This window comes from Vanessa cardui, chromosome 23 (genome assembly GCF_905220365.1).
Source record: "Vanessa cardui chromosome 23, ilVanCard2.1, whole genome shotgun sequence".
Taxonomy (NCBI): domain Eukaryota; kingdom Metazoa; phylum Arthropoda; class Insecta; order Lepidoptera; family Nymphalidae; genus Vanessa; species Vanessa cardui.
This window is the reverse complement of record NC_061145.1, coordinates 2,341,658-2,367,227: the sequence shown is the minus strand read 5'-3', so window position 1 is coordinate 2,367,227 and position 25,570 is coordinate 2,341,658. Positions and strand designations below refer to the sequence as shown.

Below are 25,570 nucleotides of genomic sequence, written 5' to 3'. Positions count from 1 at the left end.
TTTATATTGTTTTAGAAATAAGAAAGTATTCGAATCTCTTTAGGACATTTCAGTAATTCATTAAGCTTAATGATATTCATATCATTTATTATATCTCAATTCTGAGATTCAATATTTGGCAACTAAGCATCACCGGAAACGTGAGCCTTTTTAATTTTAAAACTGTTCAATTAATATCGAATATCGACGATTTCAATTTATTCAATTTAATTATAAAAGCAAAACAAAAAGAAACATTTCGAATATTTGAAAAATGAAGATTGATATTTATATTACATTGAAACCGCTTATTTTGTTTGGGATAAAAAATTATGATTGAAAATAAACACCAATTACAATTAATCTAAAAATAGAATCGCCGCCTTTCCCGCCCTGACCAGACTAAAGGATCACAATGTAAAATGAGATATCGATTGTTTTTTTTATATACATTTACTAGCGACCCACCCCGGCTTCGCACGTGTGCCCTGATACTAAATATATTATAGATTTTTTCTTGTTTATTTACTATATCGTCCTATTAAAATAGAACGATGTTTATTTTTTTTTAATCCAATGAATAAATATTAGTCCAAAATTAAAATATCACCATTTCTGAATATAATATTATAAATGTGAAAGTAACTCTGTCTGTTTTTGCCCTAACACATAACAGCCAACACCCTAACACTTTACTTGGTGGTAGGGCTTTGTGCAAGCCCGTCTGGGTAGGTACCACCCACTCATCAGTTATTCTACCGCCAAATAACAGTACTCAGTATTGTTCTGTTCCGGTTTGAAGGGTGAGTAAGCCAGTGTAACTACAGGCACTAGAGACATAACATCTTAGTTCCCAAGGTTGGTGGTACATTGACGATGTAAGGAATAGCTAATAGTTCTTACAGCGTGATTGTCTATGGGTGATGGTGACCACATACCATCAGGTGGCCCATATGATCGTACGCCAACCTATACCATAAAAAAAACACGCGAACGAATCAACTACTAGTTTTGAATATAATAAGGCGGCGAACTGAGCGGGTTGTTCGATTCGATGTCCAATGGTCATCACCAAAAACAATAAATGTAAAAAAATGCCAAGTCACTCGATGCAGTCTTTCCATCGTAAAAAGATTTGAGATGATCATAGAAGCCAAGACCTATTCAAATTATTTTGTAGTTATGAATCAATATTTAGTAATTGTATCAATAGTTTTTTTTATATTATAATTATAGTGATAAAGTATCTTAGATTTTTGATGATCGGTCAGTGAGTCAGTGAGTGACAAAATGGTGTAACTTTGATCGACCGTAACTCCTAAACTATTAATTCAATTGGCATGTAATTTCGAACTTAAGCTTGTTCCTACTATTATTCGCCGAAAACCTAAACTCCTAGCTTTGTCCACGTCGAAGATATAGGAGGGGCGAAAAAGCCGCGAATCGCTTCGAGAAAAGATGGTACGTCCGTACTCGTTTTGCTCGAGACTTGGCTGGGGCACGGCCGTGTCCCCAGATTGTCACGCTTTGGGGATACCATTGACACGTATTCCGTAAGGGCAAACAGCATGACGATCTCGTTTATCATCTTGCAACCTCCACTTCCCTGGATATATATTTATACGACCACTGTTTCTGCAACTTATTTTAATAAATGACAGTGAAAAATTAGTTTATAAAACAATTCGTTCACGATATTCAACCAAATTATCATTTTCGTTACAGAAATAAAATAACTTTTAAAAAAATATTCGTTTCGTTCCGAAACAGCCCTTTTCGAAAAGTTTATATAACTTTTGTCCATTAACGCCGTCTCTCGGGGTTGATTGTTTTTTCGTGGATTTCCATTTTTTTTCGGTTTTATACAATTTGATTTAGAATAAACTTGGATAATAATATTTCTGAAACATCCTTTAATTTGGCAAATATAAACAAAGTATTACTATTCGTTCGTGCGTATAGTTCGACACAATTTAGATGTAGCATCGGCAAATTCAATAGAACTGATTACTGCCTATTTATACAACCAAAAGTAATAGCTCCCTATCGCGCCATTCGAGGCTATTCCTCGCTATAGATACTCGCGTCAGTTCAACCCGAGAAAACAGTGCATGTAAATCTACGTGCCAATTTGACGAATATATTAGGTCATATGATATTACTAGTATTGCGTTTTATTTCAAATAAGAAATAAATATTGATAATTTGGGATAGCGTACTTAATGCGGATGTGATCGGTTTTACGAGTTTTGTCGATGCTACATCTAAGTTGTGTCGTACTGTACGTGTCAACATTTTTACTGTATGTTGATAGTTCTCTGGAGGGCTATGGGCAGGACCGGTTCGGTACCCTTACACTTAGCAATCATTCTTAGGTTTGTAGACATTTATTCTCAAAAAAGATATAAGTCGCTAACATGAGAGTATAGAGTATATATAGAGTAACGTACCATTCGTTTTCGTGTTAAAATATTCCATTCAACGCATTGGCTTATTATTATTTTTTTATTTTGTCTCAGACATAGCCCATATTTTAATTTTCAACCGACTTCAAAAAGGAGGAGGTTATCAATTCATCTGTATTTTTTTTTATGTTTGTTACCTCATAACTTTTTACTGAGTGGACCGATTTTGACATTTTTTTTTGTTTGAAAACTACTGCATTCCGTATATTCCCATTTTATTTTGTCAAGTTCTGATGATGGTATCCATATGAAAACGACATAAGACTCAAATATGCATTATGTATGTGCACGATAATATTTTTTTAATTTTTTAGTGTTACCCGTCAACGTTATAACTACTGTCAGTAAAAGGAAATAATATTTATAAAAGTAAAAAAAAAACAAAACAGAAACAAACACAAAACGAATAATCGTATATATTTATTATTGTTATTATTATTTTATTATTATAGTTTTTTTTAAGTGATTTACTTTTATGTAATTAGTCAATTTGGTCTTAAATGCATTGAATGTTTACATTGTTTATATAACCAGGTATTTTATTATAACATCCATATTCCGAATTTCTATGGTACATGGCATATAGTATTTGAGTTGGAATTGCAATCTGCAATGGCGATTTATTTCCAGGAATCGTAACCCTTCCTAAAATTTAGTGTGATGATTCCAACGATCATAAAGGTTTTCCAAATCAAGATTATTCCACAAAGTCAGTCAATTACAATGCTTATGACTCTTAAACGAATGACCGTAGTGTCAGTCATTACATGACTTAACTTTTCTGTATAAAATCTGAAGTACACAGTTTCAACGTAATAATAATTTTATATTATCTAGGAATATTCATTGCCCATTATTTCGAACACCTATTCACAAAACTGACGAAGGAAAACGTGCACCAATAACTAGACTTACAAAATACAAAAGTAAAGTAAAAAGTAAAGTAACAGCCTGTACGTTTCCCACTGCTGAGATAAGGCCTCCTCTTCGATTACGGAGAAGGTTTGGAACATATTCCACCACGCTGTTCCAATGCGGGTTTGTGGAATGCACATGTGGCGGAATTTCGGTAAAATTAGACACATGCAGGTTTCCTCACGACGTTTTCCTTCACCGCCGAGCACGAGATGAATTATAAACACAAATTAAGCACACATATATATATATATATATATATATATATATATTGGTGCTTTCCTGGGTTTGAACCCGACATCATCGGTTAAGATGTACGCGTTCTAACCACTGGGCCATCTCAGCTCTAAAGTACAAGTTGTTGCAAAGTTGTCTTGTAAGTATAAGTAGACAATGATTTAGATATCTTGAAACAATATTAATACATTTATTATTATTGAAAATATTAATAATATTACATGAAGTCATAATTGTTCATAACTTAAAATTCGTTTCCACTACAAGTGATTGTTATTTTTTATCAAATTTTTTTTAATCTATGTGAATGAATAGAATCTTGATATTGATCGAGAATTGATAGCTGATGTTTATGTAGCTGATCGAATTTTAAGAACAAGCTGTAGTTGCCTATGTGGGGAATTTTTTCATGAGTTATTGTTATTCTTGTTGAAAATTCTCATATAAATAGGGTAGGGCTTTGTGCAAGCCCGTCTGGGTAGGTACCACCCACTCATCAGTTATTCTATCGCCAAATAACAGTACTCAGTATTGTTGTGTTCCGGTTTAAAGGGTGATTGAGCCAGTGTAACTACAGGCACAAGGGACATAACATCTTAGTTCTCAAGGTTGATGGCACATTAACGATTTAAGGAATAGTTAATATTTCTTACAGCTTCATTGTCTTTAGGTGATGGTGCCACTTACCATCAGTTGGCGTATATGAATATCCGCCAAACTATACCATAAAATAAAATAAAGAAAGAAGTTTAACTCAAAAGATACATTTAGTTACGTCACGCTTTTAATCTACGAGGAAGTACATATCATCACTGTTAAGAAAGGCTTAAGCACCTAAATGGTACGTTTGGGAAATGAAGTTTTCTAACATCACTTTAAACATCATTTCCCAAATGTACCATTTTCACGCTTCAGCCTTTCTTCTTTTCTAGTGATGATAAGGTAAAATGTCACTGCAGACTATCGCATCTACCATAAGCTATGACTTAAATTCTGTTCTATTTTTCTATTATTCTATTTTTAAACAAACTGCTATTGACATATATGGCAACACTGAAATGAAATTTAAAAATAAATTAAGGAAATATTTTGTACCATAACACTCTTTTCGTGTCACTGTTGTTTTTGCCATAAGAGGTATTCATATTTTTCTTTATTTTTCTTTTTTGATAATGATTTTTTATTTCTTAGATGTTTACTGTATAATTTTAATTTCGTTTCATTTCGTTAATTCTTTTTTAATAAGCACAGTACTATTACATATATATTTCTTTACGTCTTTTTTTTCTGACACGAAGACAGTCTGTAAGAGTGATCCCACCAAAAACATTAAATGTAAAAAAATGCCAAGCCTCTCGCTGCAGTCTTTCCATCGTTAAAAGTTTTGAGATCTCATAGAAGCCAAGTCCTATTCAAATTATTATGTAGTTATAAATCAACATTTAGTAATTGTATCAATAGTTTTCTTTATATTATAATTATAGTGACTTAGCAATGAGCACAAATAAAAATCAAAACAGCCGTGAATCGCTTCGAGAAAAGATGGTACGGCCGTGTCCGTTTTGCTCGAGACTTGGCTGGGGCACTGCCGTACCCCCAGATGGACATGGTAATATTTTTTAATTCTGGATGTATATGTAGAATTAAACACTTTATATATCACGATGGCTTCCCAGATAAATAAATATAACAAAGACTGACTTAAAAATAAAATCCAATGAAATCTTCTTTACATTCATCAGTAAGAGATGTACTGATTTTTTTGACTTTCGAAGATCCCCTACAATTAAACTACTTCCAGTTGTGGGTCGATTCAAGTTATTATCACTATGATAAGCGAATTATACGGTTATATACTTATTGGGGTTTTGCCCAGTCGTGTTAAGGGTAAAACGCACTGAACTTTTATTACATGCGTTAAACGCATGGACTATTACCACGATTACTTTTTCGCATACGATTTAAATACAGAAGACTATTCCAAAAATTTTTTATATGTCGTTTTTATATTTCATATTTAAAGAAATTTTCAATAACTGAAGTTGATTTCAAATTCCATTTGCATTTCCTCAGGGCTACCAGCGTAAGTTGAAAGTGGATGACGTGATCTAAATCTTGTTTTTATTTACGACGCGTCAGAGACAAACAGACTGCATTTAAATGTAAATTATAGTCTGACTGGTAAAGTGCTTGAATTCACTTAAAATGGACTGATCGTTACGAATGCGACTGCCTTCTGTTTTATCAACTGGTACTCGTACTGCGTCTAATAATTTTACACACGGGTGATAAATTAATCTTTAAAGTGTGTACAATTGTTAGAAAAAAGTAAAGTAAAGTAACAGCCTGTAAATTTCCCACTGCTGGGATAAGGCTTCCTCTTCCATTAGGGAGAGGGTTTGAAACATATTCCACCACGCTGTTTCAATGCGGGTTGGTGGAATGCACGTGTGGCAGAATTTATAACCGCTTTTTAATTAATGCATGCGTATTGTATACAATTTTTATATGTCTGTTTATTTCGGCTAATCTCTAGAACGGCTGGACAGATTATGTTAGGAATTTAACAGGCAGAAAGCTGATGGAATAAGGAGTAACTTAGGCTACAACAATAACTTTTTTGTTAAATTAAAACGCGTACGAAGTCGCGGGCGCTGCTAGTGTCGCAATATGTATATGCCATACACTGTTCGTTTTCAAGATTGGCGGCGCATAAGCGATTATATGCTTTCTTAGAATGCTCATGGCTATGAGATATGGCAATCATATACAATAAGATGACTCATTTTCTATTATGATTATCAGATATAAATAAAAAATTGCTATAAACAATTTACTATATATACATGTACATATGTAAACAATATACGATATGTAAAATATTTTAAACAAATTAATAACCATGTTATTCAATACAAGATTATATAGATGAAATAGGGTGCAGATAATACTTTGATATAATATATATTTATAACTGTATTTTTAAATGTTGAAAATGAGAAACTACTAAGTTTCTTGCTGATTCTTCTCGGTAGAATCTACATTCTAGTACTTAGATTAGCTAACTTAATATATAATATTTAGTAAATGTACTTGTTAAAGCCTGCTTGAACAAAGTATATTTTAATTTTGATATATTATATACATAATTGTATTTAACTAACATAACGATGTATTATAAATGGTGAATAAGGGCAATAGTAGAGCACTGAGTTTGAAAACTACTTCTAACTTAATAAATCGTAATTTTACAAAAGTTTTGTAAAATTACAAGTCATAAGCCTACTTGAATGAAGTATTTTAATTTGGATATTTTTTATGAAATAACGATCACGAGATATTGGAACATACCATATATTAAAACATTTACAAATAAACTTTGTGTTTATAGACTCTTTTTAAAGATTATCCGGATTACAGAAAATATAAAGTGTATGATTGTTTTTTATAACTACCAAATAGCAGTATTAACTTAAAAAGGCAATTATTTTTTAAATCGTATTCATAAACAAACTCATAAATCCTTTTAAGAGTATATTTTCTAAATAAAATTATCTTATTATAATTTTAAAAGTTTTCGATATTTTACACGCATTTTTGTTTTAAAGTAAAAGTACAATACTGAGTCTATTTTTTATGGTATAGGTTGGCGGAGCATATGGCCCACCTGATGATAAGTGGTCACCATCACCCATAGACAATGACGATTCCTTACATCGTCAATGTGCCAGCAACCTTGGGAACTAATGTTATGTCCCTTATGCCTGTAGTTACAATGGCTCACTCACCCTTCAGACCGGAACACAACAATACTGAGTAATATTGTTTGGCGGTAGAATGTGCACTAAGTCCTACCACCAAGTAAACTTTCCAAGTATTTTAAAGACTGCATAAAACCCTATATTATACATACACCGCTAAACTAAATTTCCGTGTAACTTTTCTATCTATCTATTATAATAGCTGTTGCCACCGGCTTTTCTCACGTGGATATTGAATATATTTACAGATGAACTTAAAGTATGGCGTTGAATTAAGACCTCTTGGTATAACACATTGTTGAGTATTTTAAACCTAAGGCTAGAATATCCAAAAAGACTGAAATATGTATCCACTCATTTTTAATCAGTAGCCAAAAATAAATGTTCATGTTTCTCTCTTAAAAGATACTCTACTTTCACTAACAAACCGATGATGAGTATCAGTCAGGACATGATATTCAATAAATATAGAAGATAGCAAAGAACTTAATAAATTTGTATATTTATTAAATAAATACAAAAAATAACCTAAAATTAATTTAAAAAAAAAATAAGTTCAACAAACAAAAAAAACTCAAGACTTTTTCCTCCCTCCCAGCTAATGCGGAAACGTCACGACACTTGCATCAGAATAAATTGAAACATCCGACACGGCCATTAGTTTTAATAAGAATCTTACTCAAAGCCGTACTTTTTATAATGAAATAAAACACAGCTGGGCTTTGCCATGAGGCTTGGAACATAAGGACAGTTTTGATTGGTTCACTTAAAATAAATTAACCGCAGTCAAGATGTAATGTCATTGGACTAAAATGTATTTTAAAATATTTGCACACCAACAACAACAACAACAACAATAACAACATTTTTAATATTTCATAGGTCAAGTAAAGTCAGTAAAGTCAACAGCCTCTAAATTACTCACTACTGAGCTAAGGCCTCATCTCCCATTAATGTGAGGGTTTGGAACATATTCCACCACGCTGTTCCAATGCGGGTTGATGGAATGCACATGTGGCAGAATTTCGATGAAATTAAATACATGCTGATTTCCTCATGATGTATTCCTTCACCGCCGAGCACGAGATTATATATATAATTATATATATATATATATATATATATATATATATATATATATGTATATATATATATATATATTTATATTTATATTTATATTTATATATATATATATATATATATATATATATATATATATATATATATATATATATATTTATATTTATATTTATATATATAGTGGTCCTTGCCTGGGTTTGAACCCGAAATCAGCAATTAAGATGCACGCGTTCTAAATACTGGGCCATCTCAGCTCCTTCATACAATAATATGTTATTTTCATTTGCAAAAAGCGTGAGCAATTAACGTACCATTTTATCGTAAATTGTAAAGTTACAGTGTAAAAAATACACGCGTGGTCAGCGCCAGGCAAACCCGTGTGAAGAGACCCTTAAAGTCAAGCTTAACACTTCATTAGTCTAATGACGTAGGGAAAAATATTACCCCAGACTTCGATATGCCTGAACAGCTCCTGGGATAGTTCTTGATGCAGATAACACACGTTCTTAATTAAAAGTAATTATAAAACAGCAAAAGCATGTCGAAATTGTTTTATATACACAAATTTTTTACACAACAACAACAACAACAACAACAGCCTGTAAATTTCCCCCTGTTCGGCTTAGGCCTCCTCTCTCTTTGAGGAGAGGCTTTGGAACATATTCCAACACGCAATCCGGGTTGGGAAAACACACATGAGGCAGAATTTCTATGAAATGAGACATATGCAGGCTTCCTCACGATGTTTTCTGTCACCACTGAGCACGAAATGAATATTACAAATTAGGCACATGACATTCAGTGGCGCTTGCCTGGGATTGAACCCGCAATCGTCTGTTAAGATGCACGTGGTCTGGCCACTGGGTCATCTCAGCTCACGATCCATTCCATTCCATGTTGACACACGATCCACGGTAAATTTTGTCCCGTGGATCATCGGGCTGGAGATCTGTCTACTAGACAAAAACACTTAAAGGAAAGGATTACAATTTAGTTCGAAATGTTCCATTAGGGATACGTTTCTCACGTAACATAAAGGATGCGATGACATTGTGCACGTGACCAATTATAATTATAAAAACATTTGCACTTGAAAATCCAATAATATTCGGATTTGAACTCACGACCTAATGCTTAGATCGATGCATTTTCATCCGACTTCAAAAAGGAGGAGGTTATCAATTCGTCTGTATTTTTTTTTTATTTTTTTTTTATGTTTGTTACCTTTTATGTTTGTTACTTTTTACTGGGTGGACCGATTTTGATAATTTTTTTTTTGTTTGAAAGGTAGTGCTTACCGTGGGGTCCCATTTTTTTTCCGATGATTCCGTATGGACACCGGCTCCAAATATAACAATAACTATAACTACGTTATATAATCGTAAATCGACTTTTGAGTAGTCTAATATTTTTCATTTAATTTTACCTAGGAGGACTCTCAAAAATATGTTAAATATGCAATTATTTTTATTACTTTTTAGTGCATTTTAATTTGTTTTAAAATACTGTTTTGTTTGAAGTCGGTTTTTCTTTTTGTTAAAATTTTATTTATTATTGTTTCATCTCGACTGCTATCATGAACATAACTGGTTGTTGTATATGAATCAAGAAGTATATAATAACATTATCAAATTATAATTCTCCAATAAACACAGACATTAATTATATACAAGGAAAATCTACAAGAGGCGGCGTTATCGCTAAAACAGCGATCTCTTCCAAGCAGCCTTAAGGTGGGGTAAAGAAACTAAAGCAAGAAAGGGGGACTATTACATTACTATGTGATGCATAAATACAATCTATACTAATATTATAAATGCGAAAGTAACTCTGTCTGTTGCAGTGAAGTTCCACAGTTAAACAACTGAACTGATAGAGATGAAAACTGGTATTAAGATAGGGTGAGTCTAGGTGAAGGACATAGGTTGCTTTTTTAATTCCTCGAGTAAGAAAATGGGGGTGATGATTTGGGAGCTATGGGTAAAAGTTGTATAAACTCGCGGGTGAAACAAGTTGTAGGATGAGCTATTTTGTTGCGAAGGGTTTTGTATATTGACTCAAGCGTCAGTTCAAAATTACAATTTTCATTCGACGCTCATTTGTTTCTGTCAATTTTATGTCGCGCACGTTACTCACGGACAACATAGATTTATCGATAAGCATGGCTGTCTCCGTTTGTGTTGTTATGATGTTTTGTCGAGCACTTATTCTTTGGGACTATCTCTCGTCATTCGCTTGTAATGTAGCAATATAGGGAAGATTTAATTTTGAGCATTCTCCTGCAGTCGAGTCAGTTGATTTTGCGATATCGAGTAACGCTGTCTTATTGAGTACGGTGAAATTGCTTTGATTATATATTTTGATGAATAATATTATTTATGTCGCAACTCATTTCAAAATATGTAGGATTGAATATTTCATAGATAAACAATTAACGACCCATCATCCTTAAACTAAGACTGTAAAACTGTTACAGCCTTTTAACATTTCACTGATGGGCACAAACCTCTTCTCCCATTCAAGAAGAATGTTTGGAGCTTATTCTATTACGCTGCTCTGATACTGGTTAGTAGATACACGTGGCAGATTCTCACCAGTTCAGGTTCAGATTTTGGCATTTTCAATATGTTTTCCTTCACCGCCAAGCAAACGATAAATTAAAAATAAAAATAAAGCATTTTAATTCCATGCCCCAGGTTTGAACCTAGAATCATCGGTTTAGATACTTCAAATAGCCACTGGACTACACGGCACAGCTAGCTAATGTAACATAAATTTTATCATTACAGGTTGCGAACGTTTCTTATCAGTTCTTCTCAAACACTCACACACGACCTGTTCCACTACATGTGAATGCTCACAGTGAGGTACCGCCCTTCTGGTTAACACCCTCTACGGCCACAATATGTCATATATCTGGATAGACTGTGATTAATCTAAGAAACTTTCTTACTGATTTAGTTCCCAACTGTCAGCTGTCAGATCAGTGGAGTTAGCCAATAATTCAGAAAATATTATAGTACTCGAGTGCAAACATTATATATAAATTTCTTTATTATCATAATGTATGACTAAAGCCAGAGAATTCAAGCGCAACACCAATGGCTTTTCTTGCGGTCTGAGGTGTAAGGAATATTAACAATGCCTTCTTGGTTCGGTCTTCTGCAAACCTACTTGGGTAACTACAAAGTACACAAAATCTTTGCTCCGAAGATCGGTGGTGTAATGGTAATATTTCTTATGAAACCAACGTCTATGGAGCGGTGATCACTTATCATCAAATAGCTTTCTTTTCCTGTCCAACTAACCAAATTATGATAAAGAAAAACGTTAAGTTGGGACTTCTGACAGCTATTGAATGTTGACAAAAACAAAGCTCAAGTTTGAATCCAGGATATCCAAATCTGCAGACATATGAATTAGATACTGAACCAAAAAGGAGATCATTTTTATTAGCTTAATTCAGTGTGTACTCGACTCGTAAGCATAATTTGATCTACGATCTCGTACACCCGAGCGACAAATTTTTTATGACATTTTTTTAAAACAAATGAATGTCCCTGATGTTTTAATTCTATTACGCTTAGAATTTATACCTCTTTTTAAACGAAATCTCTAAAGCATGATAAATTTATACTAATGTTACAAAGGTGAAATTATTTGTTATTCTTTCACTTAACTGCTGTCTTGAATTTGATGATGTTTTTATTCCTAATGACCAAACGCTAACACGCGATCGATACTGCTGACGACTGTTAATCATCATCACTATCATTACATAGTACTTTTAAAATAAATTTGCTTACCGTTGTCTGTACCTATGTATACTAAGGTCTTTAAAATTGTATAATGGATTTTGATGCGGTTACATTTAATAGATAGACTGCACAATATAGTAAGCACTGATAATTTATGAGCTTTCTAAAGCGACGTCGTAAATACAAACATATTCTGCTCTTACGTCGCTAACGTCGGCTGAACTGGCTGAGATAGGTCAAAATAATGTGCTACAGTATTTTCCACCTTAAAAAGGTTTATAAAAAAAGTCCTCGATGTTATATGTGTTTCTCTTAGGGATAACCCACAATGCACATTTTTTATCCTTTATTTTTAACGTGAAATAATGGTTTATTATCGAAGCGATTATAAGCAATACAGCATTAATCTTGAATAAATTGTGAATTTAATATAATATAGATCAATATGTCCCTATACAGCATGTAATTTTAAATTAATATTTTTGAATAATGAATAAGAAAACTTTTTAAATGTATATTTAAAAACGGTTTTTTTTCAAGCTTAAAATGGTAGATAATAAAAGTATGATGATCAATCTAGCAAACTTCAAGCATTACTTTGTATTATAAATAGAAAAAATCAGTGTGGGATTTTACCGACAATTTGTGAAAACTTTGTAATTCGATTGAATAATACGAAAAACAATCAGAGATAACATCTTTGTTCGTAGTATCTCGAACTCTGAATGATGACGATCCGTTGGGAATCACTTTTCGCTTAACTTATTTTCTTCATAACTTTCAGATAAATATTATTTATGAACTTGCTTATTTATAATACTAACAGTCAGTTCGATTTCACGTGGCAAGAGCAAAAGTTTATCTATAAAATATCTTTTAAAATGAATATAATAATGGATTTTCCCTTCTTCATTTGGATCACTTTAGCCTTATCTATCTATTATTTATATTGCACACTTGGTCTGTTACATGAGGTACCATTATATCTGTGAACTAAAACGTGTGCAAAAATATTAAGAATAAGTGTTCAATTTGATAAAGAATTCGAACAAAGAGTACTGAAAGATTACTTTGAATCAATAGCAATTTTATTTCTTTTAAATATAGATAAGATAATTGTTTTGAACATTAACTTTCGGGGATTCAAACATTACGTATCTCTCTCTCAGAATAACAATGATATTGTTCCTATTTATGACAAGGTTAATTTGGAAGATGAATTGGACATGATCCAATTTAAACTAAAAAAAAAACAAATAGACAGCCAGACATAGCAAAAACTCAGATGCTCGGCGGATTTCTAAACGTATTTTAAATTTAATGTATTCTAAATTAATGTCCTTCGTTAAAACATGAGTTGTAATCTTTAATCGCGCACGATTTGATAAATTACGCAAATCATGAGGTTCTGCGACGTGGTCTTCGGCTAATGAACGAAGTGGGGATCTGTCTGACAGACTCATGTTTTACATGAATAATCATTTAGAGAATTTCGGAGATGAAATATATTTTACTATTACTAGACGCTCGCGGCTTCACTTGCGTTTAAGGTGTTGGTTGTCATGTGTCAGGCAAAAAAAGTAGCTTATGTATTTTCTTAGAGTTCAAGTTTGCTTCATACCAAAATTCAAATTTGGTTTTGCAGTTTGATCGTGAAAGAGTGACAGATAGTTACTTTCACATTTATAATATAAAGATTATATTATATCACTAAATATTGTATTGGGGTGTATTTATGTGTAGTTTATTATTATACCTTAGTATAAATATTATTATATTATACTATTTATCTTTTTCTGTATCTTTTTTTTCACTTACCTTTTTTAGTTCTAAGCTTCTATCACCAAAGGTTGTTTGTTAGAGATCGCTAGAAGCGATAGGACAGTCTTTGCGCACTATGTATTTAATGTTTTGTATTTCCCATATATTTCTGTGTTGTGCAATGAAGTATTTTAAATAAATAAATATTGTATAAATAAAAATTTTAACAAAAAGATAAAACCGACATCAAACAAAACACTATTTTAAAAGAAATTAAAATGAATAAAAATAATTGCATATTTAACATATTTTTTAGAGTCCTCCTAGGTAAAATGAAATGAAAAATATTAGACTACTTAAAAGGCGATTTACGATTATGTAATGTAGTTATATTTTTTGTTATATTTGGAATTGGTGTTGCCAGTTGGGACCCTACGGTAAGCACTACGTTTCAAACAAAAAGTAATATCAAAATCGGTCCACGCAGTGAAAAGTTATGAGGTAACAAACATAAAAAAATACAGACGAATTGATAACCTCCTTTTTGAAGTCGGTTGAAAACCACTCGCTCTAGTTGTCTGCTTGAATTCAAAAACTATCAAAATGATACCAGCGTGCGTCATTTAATACAATGGCTTATAATGTGGATTATGAAACCCGTGCGTAGCGGTGCGTACAATACAATTATAATTATGAAACCCATAAACCCACAATGTAGCAGTGTGGAATGAGATACAAATCCTCTGCTTGAGAGAGGAGGATGTTATTTTATATTATGTTTATAGAAATAAAGTAAAAGGGAAATTTACGGGCTGGAATTATAATTTAAATAATTGTATTAACTAACATGACTGTATTTTTTTTAAATGTTGAAAAAGAGTAACTACTGAGTTTCTTGGCGGTTCTTCTCGGTAGAATCTACTTTCCGACCGGTGGCTTCACTTAATTGTTAATTGACGATTCAAAAGTGCTTGTAAAAATCCACTTGAATAAAGTACATTTTGATTTTTTTTTGTTTAGCCCGTAAATTTCCCAATGCTGGGCTAAGGCCTCCTCTTTCATTAAGGAGAGGGTTTGGAACATATTCCACCACGCTGTCCCAATGCAGTTTGGTGAATTGCACGTGGCAGAATTTCAAAGAAATTAGATACATGCAGATTTCCTTTCGAAGTTTTCCTTCGCCGCCGAGCACAAAATCATTTATAAATACAAATTAAGCACACATATATATATAGTGGTGCTTGTCTAGGTTTCAATCCGAAATCATCGGTTAAGATGCACGCGTTCTAACCACTGGGCCATCTCAGCTTGTTTATAGAAATACGACCTTAAAACTTGGCAAGATTTTCCACTCCTTTGTAAATAAATGTTTACTGAGAACGGTTTAACGGAAATCAACTCCCAAGGCGGGGGGTAGAGGGGGTGCTTTTCGTTTGAACTGATAAGATAAACTTAAACATAAAATCGTGTCACTGGAATACTTATTAAACCTCCTTATATATTTATTCAATAAATAAATTAATCTTTTTGAATAATGCTTAATCGACTTGGCTTACTAACTCAAGCCAAGACTGTGAAACAAGAAACAGTTTGCAGACAGCTCTTTCAAACAATAATCAACTTGAAACGTCCTATGCACAAAGGTTCATCCAGCCTCCAATCACAAAGACTGGTTACATATACAAATATGGTATAATAATAAATATCTGACGACATAACATACATTACTCTGATCCCAATGTAAGTAGCTAAAACACTGTTATGGAAAATCAGAAGTATCGATAACGGTATCACGAACACCCAGACCCAAGACAACATAGAGAGCTAATGAACTTTATTTACATCGATTCGGCCGGGATCGAACCCGGGATCTCTGAGTGGCGTACCCATGAAATCCCGTGTACACACTGCACATGAATTATTCTTTATTGCACACCTCAAACAAAAAACAAAAAAATAAAATCTTAGTTCCCAAGGTTAGTGGCGCATTGGCGATTTAAGGAACAGTTAATATTTCTTACAGCGTCATTGTCTATGGGTGAAGGTTACCACTTACCATCAGGTGGCCTATATGCTCATCCACCAACCTATACCATAAAAAAGTAATGTTGAATCAGATAATATTTTTTTCATCTTTTTTATTTTGTTGTGTACGTGATAGTTGTTAACAAATATAGTTTATTTTAATAACGTCTTATTATATTCTTATACATTTTGACATTGAATGTTAACATAGTATGGTAATATTGCCGAGATATTATGATGAATATGTCATTTCGGTCTTGATATAAATTTCGGGCCATCAAAACCACAGATGTCGGGCAACGAAGACAAATAGCGAAGGTAGCTAGTGGCACCATGTTCGTATATTATACCTGGACAAATTGACAAATTATTTGTGCTTTTTAATTTGCATGCTTAATATAAAACATACAAAGATTTAATCAAAATATTTATCAATTTTGAGCATATTAAATAAATGATAAATAATAAATCAACTTCATAATTATAAACTGCTGGAAAATAAGAAATACGTCTATAAAACTACTGAACCGATTTTAATAAAACATACAGTATTCAAACAGTTGTGGAGTACCTTAATTAGATTAAAAATGATTAAACATAATAAAACTTTTAGTTAAAGAGAATAAATAGATACATACATACATACAGTTAAAAAATAAGCACACGCGTTTAGAAGCCTAAGTGGATGAAGCCTGAAATATAATTAAATTCTAACAATGCTACGTACATCCATATCGAACTGATAACATTTTAGAAGTTGGTTAATTAAATACACTATATCGTGCACTAAGACTGAAAATTTACAGTAATATAAATAAAAAATCATCAATCAAAAGAGGATATCACACAACGCAGTCTTTTCACGAAAGAGCGATATTATATAAATACATTATAAGTAAGTAACAGCCTGTAAATTACCCACTGCTGGGCTAAGGCCTCCTCTCCCGTTAAGGAGAGTGTTCGAAACATATTCCACCACGCTGTTCCAATGTGGGTTGTTGGAATGCACATGTGGCAAAATTTGAACAAAATTAGACACATGCAGATTTTCTCACGATGTTTTCCTTCACCGCCGAGCACGAGATGAATTATAAATACAAATTAAGCACATATACATATAGTGATGCTTGCCTGAGTTTGAAACCGAAATTATCGGTTAAAATGCACATGTTCAAACCAGTGGGCCATCTCATTATAAGCTTTTCAACATAATATTTATACTCAAAAGAACCTAGTTGTGTCGAACATATATTTACTTCATCGTTAGTATGCTTAAGAAAAATCCGTCAACTGAATTTTATGTTACATAACCCAGTCATTTGAGCTGAAGATTTGCTTCTCAATTAGTAATATAATACATAGCTTTCTTAGTCGATTTATATACAAACTGTTCCTTAATACGATCACAGTTTTACTAATAGAAGTGATCAATGCTTCCACATAAATACGGGTAAATAAATACATTGTTACTTGGAACAAATTATAATTATTTGTTTAATTTTATCAACTTAGTTCAGAGGTCGGAATAAAAAAAATAATAAAATTATTAAGCGGGAATAACTTGTCTTTATTTCAAAGCAATACAAATAACGTTCTGATATTGAGTAATTACACATGATTACACTGAAATCAGATGCAATGAATATGTAATTATAAAATACACTATATTTATCAAGTAATATTAAAAGTATCTCCGTTAAAGGAGAATCAACTAATTTCCTTGAAATCGTAGAGTTGTATAAATAAGAGATTCTCGTTTCAACAGATAATTAACTAAAGCTTAATGAAACTTTTTTATATTCAAGAGTGTCTATTTTATTTTTAATCCAGACTCTCAAAGCAAAACAAACTATAAGCTTTGTATATATATGGCAACACAGTGGCATTTTTAGAAACTACATATTATCTATGGCAAAGCCTGTGTAGATCATATCGACATGTCAGTAATTTAATTATAAACAGATATAATATAGAATAGTTGTTAAATGACATCGCAATATAATGATGATAAAATATACATAATATGCATATAAAATGTCGAAGAGCAGTTTGTAAAGAAGTCGTTTTCACTATATATTATCTATTAAATACAAATAAATATCATTGGAAAATTCTGTGTCCATTTAGACAACAAAAAATTAAGGGAAAGATCGCCTGGAAGACATAATATATCTTATATGATGATTTGTACCACTTCAATCTAATGTAAGCCGCGTAATATAACTTCGTAACAATATATGATGGCATATAGCAATCTAATCTATAATCAGCATCACAGAGACTTATAGTGATACACGTATGGTTAGGTAAAGATTACTTTGGTTTGAGTTCTATACTCAAAATATACTAAAAAACCAAAAGAAATATTCCTAAATTTAAATCGGACGTGGTCACCCTACAAAGTGAAGCTCAGAACACACCTGTACCCTTATTGATCTATGTAATTACTCGGCTTAGTCAACTGCCACAGGCTATTGTAAGAGCAGCGCAGACATACATAGAGTTATAAACACATTCCCAAATGCTTTTCAGAAACCACCGAAATATATATACTAGCCGAAATTCCCTAGTTAATTACAGAGTAAATAGAAAATTAACTTTACTTGGCTTTCAAGCCGGTTTTAAAGGTGAGTGAGCCAGTGTAACGAGAAGACATAATATCTTAGTCACTTACCATCAGGTGGATCATTGATTTATCTGTCATAACATGTTATGCAAAAAATCGTTGTTGATAAGTATTATTGATTACCTGTTATTTCATTGTTAGGCCAGAGTAACTAGCTACTGAGTTTCTTGCTTCTTCACGGTTGAAACTGTTGTCCGAACTTTTAACTTTAAATTTAAATAAATTTTGTTAAATCGCAATTTAAAAATAAAAAACAATTAAAGGCGAAATGTTGTTAGCATTATTTATACTTATAATGCTTTGTGAAGTATCTATTTTTAATTGTTATTTTGCATCATTAAGGCTATATTGTAAATACATTTTATGTAAATAAATGTTACATATAACCGCACCAATAATATTTTACAAGAGACACTTTTCAGACTGTAGTTGTTAGTCCGTTAGTCAAAGTCAAAACCAAAATCTGTTTTAATAAAGTATTATACTATTGTTAATAATCAAGAATCGAATCAAAAAATAATACAAGCTTGAGTAACGAAATAAATTGCGCATTATATTTAGTCGACCTTAATATTATATTTAAACAAAAAGAAAAACCGACTTCAAACAAAACACTATTTTAAAACAAATGAATATGCACTAAAAAGTAATAAAAATAATTGGGTATTCAACATAGTTTTTTAAAGTCCTCCTAAGCAAAATGAAATGAAAAATATTAGACTACTTAAAAGTCGATTTACGATTATATAACGTAATTATAGTTATTGTTATATTTGTCTCAAAATTAATCCAGAATACATTGTTGTAATTATTGATTCATTTTATCAAAGCGAATGCATTGTTTCAGTTAGATACACAATATATTCTGTCTTACTGTCTTGTCTGATATCTAGAACGACCTGAATTATTTGTTTTAGAAGTAAGGAATTCGTACTGAGTGGATTTAATCGTTATTCGTATTGGAAAAGTTTCAAACGTCGAGTAAGCTGATCCGGCATGTATCAATAGATTTTGTTAGCTTCTAACTTCTTAAATAGCAATTAAGTAATGTATACTTTGTGTATAAAGAGTATTTTTTGATAAATAACTGCGCCATTTTCTTTGAACGTTGTTACCTCTTGTAGTGCTTAATTTCGTATTGCAAAGGATTAGAATTTTGGTTCGAGACAGTAGTAATGATTGTATGTTTTAAATATTGAAAAAGAGTAACTACTGAGTTCTTCTCAGTAGAATCTACTTTCCTAACCGGTTGCAGCTTCACTTAATTGTTAAACGACGATTCAAAAGTGCTTGTAAAAGCCCACTTGAATAACGTTTATTTTGATTTTGATTTTATGCTTTTCCGTCAAATATATTTCTAGAAACAGCATATTTTCGTGCTATGCATGATCTTGGAAATCACGTAAATACGCATTCTGAGACTAAAATTTCCCTGGTGCTGTTGAAAATCCATCTTTTGGTAAAGGTTTTTACGCTCTTCTTGCACTACACACTATATTATACAAAATACTTGTATGGGATATCTATTAAGAAGTTGGAAAATATCTGTTCAGTTTCCGCTATAGCCGGTAACATCCCAGAAGACAATGTTATCATACCAAGCTTAGAATATAATCAAACTTCCGACATTGATAAGCGATTGACGCTATCATTATATCTAACATTTACGGGATGGAGATAATGAGATGCCTTTGTTTAGAGCTAAACCCGTGGCTAGAACACGTGAATGTTAATTGAAGATTGTGGGCGTTAATTCGGACAAACATCATTGAATTTCCTTGCACTTCATTAGTATTTACTTCACCTCGAGCTCAGGGGTGAAGGAAAACGTGAGGATTAGAATGTGTTGGCTGAAAATCTGCTAATTTTGTATCCACTACATCAATTGAGGCAATACTCAATAAATAAATATATATTAATACTCTATACATCTTCTCCTCAAAACTAGATGAGGTCTTACATTTTAGGTCGAGCAGAAGACTTATATATGTTTTTTTACTTTACTTTATTATTTTAAGCACTTTTTGATAAGCCCTGATGAACTAGGACAGAAATTATTAAATATTTTTAATAGCCTACCCCCTAAGTCCATTTTTATTTCTGTATATATACCACCGAGAAAAGTAATACATTTTTAAAATTATTATACTCCAATTGCTCAAAAGATTTCTTGTTTATTTACATAAGAATTAACCACTGTAACAAGAAATGTTGTAAGTAAGAATTTTTCCGTCGAAATCTCTTGTCAAAGCATTATCTAGGCCTTCTGACTCTAGTAACAGCAAAAAAACGAGGTGTGGTACTTTTAAAATAGCCTGGTCATAATTTAAGTAACTAAGACAGGACTGGCTTGCTAGTTAAGAATAACTATGAGTCCATTTTTTCATAGCCATCATGATGCTAAACATACTAAGCTATATTGGAATAGGTACTTCTTGTAGAACCATTACTCTGATCTCAATGTAAGTAGCTAAAGCACTTGTGTTATGGAAAATCAGAAATAACGACGGCACCACGGTTATATGATTATTATTATCGTGAATTAAATTAATTTATAAATTCCTTTTTGGTAATAAGGACGTTAAACGTAGATAAAATGCCTCTAAGTCTGTCGTCGGCAATTTGATAATGTTCATATCTAGCTCGCCAACAGCGCTCAGATTAATCTTCAAACGTCAAAATGATTTTTTTGATATTAAATTCGTCAAAAAATTAAAAACGTTAAATATTGGCATAAATTGTCCACGACGTTATATCAAATCAAATCAAAATAATATTCAGAATTAACAAAGGTAAAATATTATTCGGTCTAAAATTAAATTTATCACAGCTTCATTGATGCTATTTTTACACTGTCAAGAATATTCATAGTCGAGGCTAAATAACAAGTTTAGAGGCACTACTAACTAGTTTACCTGTTGCCCGAGGCAAGGCAGCAACAACCTGTCAAATACCAAGCGGCTGCCGAGAATTTCAGGACAATACCTCAATAACTAATATTGTATTTGATGTAACTTAGCATGTGTAACCACATTAATATATTTAACGACCCATTTATAAATGCGAAAAATTTTAGTTCATTTTTTTGGGACATATGTTTACTGCCGAATGACTATCTGATAGTAAGTGATCTATCGCCCATAGACATTCGCACAGTTACTTACTCGAACATTTCCTTACGTCATCGATGCGTCACCAACCTTGGGAACTAAGATGTTACATCCCTTGTGCATGTGGTTACACTCGCTTATGCACCCTTTAAACGGAACACAACAATACTGACCACTACTGTCATTAGAACATCTAATGAGTGGGTGATACCTAGCGTGATGGGCTTGAACATAGCCCTACAACAACGACAACAACAACAACAGCCTGTAAATTCCCACTGCTGAGCTAAAGGCCTCCTCTCCCTTTGAGGAGAAGGTTTTGGAACATATTCCACCACACTGTTCCAATGCGGGTTGGTGGAATGCACAAATCCCTGTCAGCAAATAAAAACTGTTTCTTGAACTGTAGTTTCTATAAAGATCTTTAAACACATTTTAAAAAGAATTTGAATGATTTGAAGTTTACTCGATATAAAAATTTTGTTATTTAAATCTGCTATGTCAAGTCATTCTGAATAATTTTATAAGTCTATTACCAATTCTACGTGAAGCCTTATCGTTTCGTGCCTTCAATAAAACCCCGATAAGCTACGAAACGATAAGAGAACCTTTTTTTTAAATGAATGAATCTCCCTAATCTAAGTCTACGTGCCTTTTTCTTTTTATTATTTTGATTGAGTTTATTTCTGATGATGATTTTTCAATATGAAGAAAAAAGTCATCATGTTCTTGGCTAATAATTGGTGGTTTTAGATTCATTATTATTTAGATTATTATAATTTAAATTGCTAAATATTCATTAACTTCTTGATCAATAACTCGCAGTTTTCGATTCAATATTATTTATTATTTATTTCCTCAAATTTATTCTCATTTTGTAAAATCGCGCTAACGCAAATTCTTATCAAACTGACCCGTCGGACTTTATATATAAAATTCTTTTATAGGTGTATATTTCACTGAGCTACACCGCGAGGGCTAGAGTGATTTTGATGTTTTTTTTTTGGTGTGCTTGGATTCTTAGGAGGTATGTATGATTCTTGCTAGGTCTAGGTCTTGCTAGGACGCTACGGCCTTAAAATTTTTTTTTAACAATAAAGTAGTTCAGTAATAAGTATAATAGTAAGTAATATATAATAGTCAGTAATTGTATGAAGTCGAAACCGGAAACTAATGTTTCATCATATCACTCAAACACAAAGTTCCATAAAATGCCAAAAACATTGAGAACTTATATAATATGAGGTGAACCATACATATAATACATTTTTTCACAACCAAAACATATAATACATTTTTATTAAATAAACTTTTCATTGCAAACAAACGTTTTCTTACTCTCATATATCTGCGTCAACATTTTCCAATTACCACAATTCATTTATCTATGTAACATACCGTGATACAATGTTATCTATCTTTTATTAAACAGATACATCAAACAATCTTACATTGAAAAAAGCAAGAACAACAATGATTGAAAAGAATCTCTAAGTCTTTAAGCTTCAAGCGATGTCGAACTAAATCTGCCGACAGACGCTTCAATAAGAGCGGTATTCAAGCGGACTAAATAACATTTGTAGATTCTAACCAAATGCTTAGAAAGAAGACCGCGTGAAACTTAAATGAATATTTTGTCAATTTGCACGTGCTTAATTTACATTTATTAGAAACTAGTTGTTGACCACGGCTTCGCTCACTTTGTAAGGGTTGGTTGTCATGTGTTAGGTGAAAAAAGCAGCTTATACCCTTCCTTGGAGTTCAAGTTTGCTTCATTACAAATTTCATCAAATTCCGTTTATTATTTTAGTTGTGAAAGAGCGACAGACATAATTACTGCCGCATATAGTGAGCAGTGAGCACCATGTTACTAGGTCTGAACCTTTCTTCAAGCTCTGCAGTTTAACATTTACAGGCTTTCTTCATTTCCATTTCTTCTTTCTTCTTCTCCAAAAGAGAGAATTTCTGTTCAACGGACATTAACAAGCTTTTATTACTTTTTACTTTACATAGGTAATATTTCTTAAATGTTTAGTTAAAGTGATTAATGATTAAACATATTAAAAGAACAAGTCAAAACGGTAGATTTTTGTATTCGTATGCAAAACAAATATGAAGCTACAAAATATATACTCGTATCATAATGAAAACCTGCCAGAGGCTTTCATGCCTGTGTATATATAACATTTGTCATAGTGATCGGTTGATCAGAATTTTTTTTAGTTGATAGCAGAAGTTGATCATGTAAAAAATAATCTTAGAACAATATGGCATCTTAATAATAACTTTCTTGTGATTGTTAAAATGAAACCATAGACAATTGGAACGAGTGAATGAATTTGAATTTAGTAAATGAATGTTAGCCATAAATGAATAAATCGACAAGATTGTCTAAATCATAAAATTCTTTGGAAAAACCTCAAGGACTTTTGGGATATCCGGCAGTCTTAATGAATCGGAAAAAGATGATGAAATAGAATTTAAGATCGTCTCAGATTTTCTTTCATCTACCCGTTTGAAATTGAGCCGCTCGAATAAAGTTTAATCCGCGGACAATTTCAGTGGATGATTTGATTCATATTAATTTATGTTGCAGAATATATTGGAATAGAAATAATATTCACATCACTTGTAAAATAATTGACGTAATTTTTTTAAATTTAGAAGACCACAGATTAACCTTTAAGTACTGATGTGGTTTAGTCAGATCATAAATGATGACGTGACGTCTATCAGACGGTTATTTAAAAAACCGAAATGGGTTCTTAATATTCACTAAAATTCACATTATTTAATTGCAATATGATCCGTTTATTATTCATTTACTAAGGAAAATTAAAAAACAACAACATTTTCGTATGAGATTAACATTAATTAGATACTAATCAAAAAGCTACTATTTCGCTCTTTTTAAGAAAGCTTTCATTTCTTCACGATCGGTGGGTTTTAGTTCAACTTTATTTGGATTTTTATACTTTGTGCTAATCTGTAAAAGTTTTTGATTTAACAATTGTGTTAATCATCGTCGTGTCAAATAGTTCAAGTCATAAAGATTCTGAGTCGTTGAATGTTTTGGATTGACGTCGAGGATTTTCAACAATATTGCGACTTCGCTCGACACATAGATAATACATTTATGCTGTAATCTGGCTCGACTGATCTATCATTGCGTTGGATCCCGAAGCTACAGAGAAGGGTGCGGAGGTAACTTTAAAGGCGCCGAAATAAAGTTAATATATGTTTTGTCACCGTCTGTGAGACACCCACGTCAGTACTTAAAGGTTAAGTAATATGTAACATATTTTTTTTAAATTACTAATTCATTTGTTATTTTCTATTTTCTTAACATACGTTTGCGGAACGAAAAATGATGCCATGTAAAAATGTCTCATGGTCCAAACATTGAGGTAAGACATTTAAATGACTCTTTAAACCGCCAATGTGTTACCTTGGAAATACTTTATAAGCTTGTTTTACTTTATGGTTTGAGTTTAACTGGCTTACTCACCAAGACCGGAACATATTCCGGTTCGAAGGGTCAGTGTGTTTTACTAAAGGTGAGTAAGCTAGTTTCCAAGGTTAGTGTTATTGGGGATGTAAGGAATGATTATTATTTTTTACAGCGCTGTTGATTATGAGCCATGAGAGAGCTTTATGCTTGTCCGTCTGCCGAAATGATTAAATCCACCTAACCGAACTTGTTGTTAAACCATAAACTTAAGAGTCGCCAAAAATCAACATCCTTACACGTAAACGTTTTTTAATATATAATATTGTTCTAAGTTTAATCTATACAATTTATTTATATGAAGAAAATACACATTATTAGCCAATGTTCACTGATGACATAAAA

General features: G+C 32.2%; 1 protein-coding gene across 1 annotated transcript in view; it reads left to right on the top strand.

Annotated features, from left to right (window-relative positions):
* Window positions 1–25,570, top strand: part of LOC124539911 (octopamine receptor beta-1R-like) — a 109,444-nt gene that overhangs the window by 65,973 nt on the left and 17,901 nt on the right. The window lies entirely within an intron of this gene.